This window comes from Cebus imitator, unplaced genomic scaffold, assembly GCF_001604975.1.
Source record: "Cebus imitator isolate Cc_AM_T3 unplaced genomic scaffold, Cebus_imitator-1.0 Scaffold11, whole genome shotgun sequence".
In the NCBI taxonomy this organism is placed as follows: domain Eukaryota; kingdom Metazoa; phylum Chordata; class Mammalia; order Primates; family Cebidae; genus Cebus; species Cebus imitator.
The window spans coordinates 10501465-10504137 of record NW_016107326.1 but is presented as its reverse complement, the minus strand read 5'-3'; the positions used below and the strand labels follow the sequence as shown (position 1 = coordinate 10504137).

Sequence of the window (2673 nt, the reverse complement as noted above, 5' to 3'; positions counted from 1 at the left end):
ACTAGAGACATGTGCCAGCCATATGCCAGGCCAGCTGGATCTAATAATACTTCTCACTATGTACTATTATTCTATTTTTACTTATTTATTTATTTATTTTGAGACAAACAATATTTATTTATTTATTTTGCTCTGTTGCTCAGGCTGGAGTGCAGTGGCTCGATCTCGGCTCACTGCAACTTCCACCTCCTGGATTCAAGCGATTCTCCTGCCTCCGCCTCCTGAGTAGCTGGGATTACAGGCCCATGCCACCATGATCAGCTAATTTTTTATTTTTAGTAGAGACAGGGTTTTGCCATGTTGGCCAGGCTGGTCTCGAACTCCCGACCTCTGGTGATCTGCCTGATTCTGCCTCCCAAAGTGCTGGTATTACCGGCATGAGCCACCGTGCCCGGCCTATTATTAATTTTTTGCTAAATTTCTCTGAACCTGGTTTTGTGCTAAGGCTGTATATGCATTAGCCTATTGAGTCCTTGCATCAGTAAACCTATCAAGTAGATATCCTATTCCCATTAAAAAATAAAAAAGATCTATTAAATATATTTGATTCAAGGTTAGAGGGTGGCAGATCCCACTTTGGAAGTTAGGTAGATCTGATTGCAAAAGTACAGTCCTCAGCATTATCAGGCCTCTTGACTCTCAAGTCCCAGGAAAGGCACTAAATAGAGAATCTGGAGAAGAATGGGGGTGAGAAAGGGACAAATGGAATATGGGGGGGCTCAGAGGGCCGAGCCCTGTGCAGTTAGGGGAGAATGCTCATAACCACCTGTGTGAATGAAGTGCCTTCATGTGCACACATTTCATTTCTCTTTCACTTAATACTCCCATGACCCTGGCAGGTAGCCTCACAATCCACGCAGATTGTGATGGTTCCTGCCAGGGTCACGGGAGCATACAGAATGTGAGGCTTGGAGAAGTTAGGAGGTGGCGCAGGGGACAGAGAGACTAGTTAGGAATTTGGGGATTTGCCTCCCAGATACCTGTGTTGCCTCCACAGGCAATGCTACAGGATGTGCACGGTCCTCCCAGCCTGGCCGGGCCCGGGCACAAGTGGTGGGGAATCCGGCAGGGGCTTGCTCTCCTGACCCAGGCCCTAAGGCAAGAGGCCAAAAGAAACAGGAAATAGGGACTGGTCATCTCTCTAGGGAGAGAGGTGAGGTCAAAGACAGCCCATTTAAAAGAGCGTCAGTGGCTGGGAGGGCCTGAGCTGTACAAAGCCTCCTTGTCTTCTCCCTTTGGCACAAGAGAGGATTTCCAGAGGTAGCAGGAAGACCCATGCCAGGAGAGCTCTCAGTGAGTGCTGGGCAAGGCTAGCTACTCTGCACAGACGGATAGGGGCTACTATGCAAGGCACAGAAGCTAGAGCCAGAGAAAGTGAGCCAGTGAAGTGTGAATGTGGATGGATGTCTCTGTTGGGGGAAGGAAAAGGAGGGGGCAACTCGATGGGTTGAGATTGTCTTTTTGAGGTTGAATGTAGTGGCTCACTCCTGTAATCCTAGCACTTTAGGAGGCTGAGGCGGGGGGATGGCTTGAGTTCAAGAGTTCAAGACCAGCCTGGACAACATATCAAGACCCTGTCTCTACAAAAAAAAAAATAAAAAATTAGCTGGTGTGGTGGCACACACCTGTAGTCCCAGCTACTCTGGAGGCTGACGTGGAAGGATGGTAGGAGCTCGGAAAGTCGAGGCTGTAGTAAGCTGTGATTTCACCCCCGTGTTCCAGCCTGGGTGACAGAGGGAGAGACCCTGTCTGAAAAAAAGAAAAAAGAAAAGAGGTTTTTTGTCTTTCATTCTCAAGTTTTATTCAAGAACTCATACAAAATATTCCAGATAAATGAAATTTAATCCTCATCTTCCTCTTCTTCTTTGTCCTTGTTAATTTGGAAGTAACGAAATTCATAACTCTCTTTGCTGTTAGCAGCCATGCACAACCAATCACGTAGACTCTTCTTCTTCAAATCATTTTTAGTGTGATATTTCGTATACCTTTTGGAAAAAGTCACCCCAGGTGTCACGATGATCTTGCTCTTGCTCCTTTCGATGGTCACCATGCCCCCGGCCAAGTTTCCCAGCTTTTCCGTTCACTTTGACCCTCTCTTGCAAACACTGCTCAAAATTGGCAGCATCCATGACCATCTTCTATGGGGTGGGTGCAGTCAAGAGTGATCTTCAGAACCTGTTTTTTTTTTTGCCCCCCTTCACCACAAGCTTTTTCATTGGTGCCATGACGGCAGTGGAGGCAGAAAGGGAGATGTTTCTTTTTAAATTGCTATTCATGTTATACAATTTCAGTAGCTTTGGGGGCACCAGTTATATTTGGTTATGTGAATGAATTGTGTAATGGTGGATTCTGAGATTTTAGTGCACACACCACCCAAGGAGTGTGCATCCTACCCGGTGTGTAGTTTTTATCCCACTCTCCCCACCTGCGCTCACTTCTGAGTTTGCAGAGTCCATTACATCACTGTGCATGTCTCTATATCCTCATAGCTTAGCTCTCACTTACGAGTGAGAATACATGGTATTTGGTTTTCCATTCCTGAGTTACAGGTATTGATCGACTTACGACCTATGCAACTTACGACCATTCGACTTTACGACCACAATCGCTAGCCACGACTGCTCCGCGTCTGGCAGTGCAAACGTTGCCCAGCTGGGCATACGACAGTGTGGA

The 2673-nt window shown here is 46.7% G+C and overlaps 1 pseudogene; it reads right to left on the bottom strand.

Moving 5' to 3' along the window:
* Positions 1 to 1789: 1789 nt before the first annotated feature.
* LOC108318237 lies at positions 1790 to 2225 on the bottom strand (annotated as a pseudogene).
* Positions 2226 to 2673: the final 448 nt, after the last annotated feature.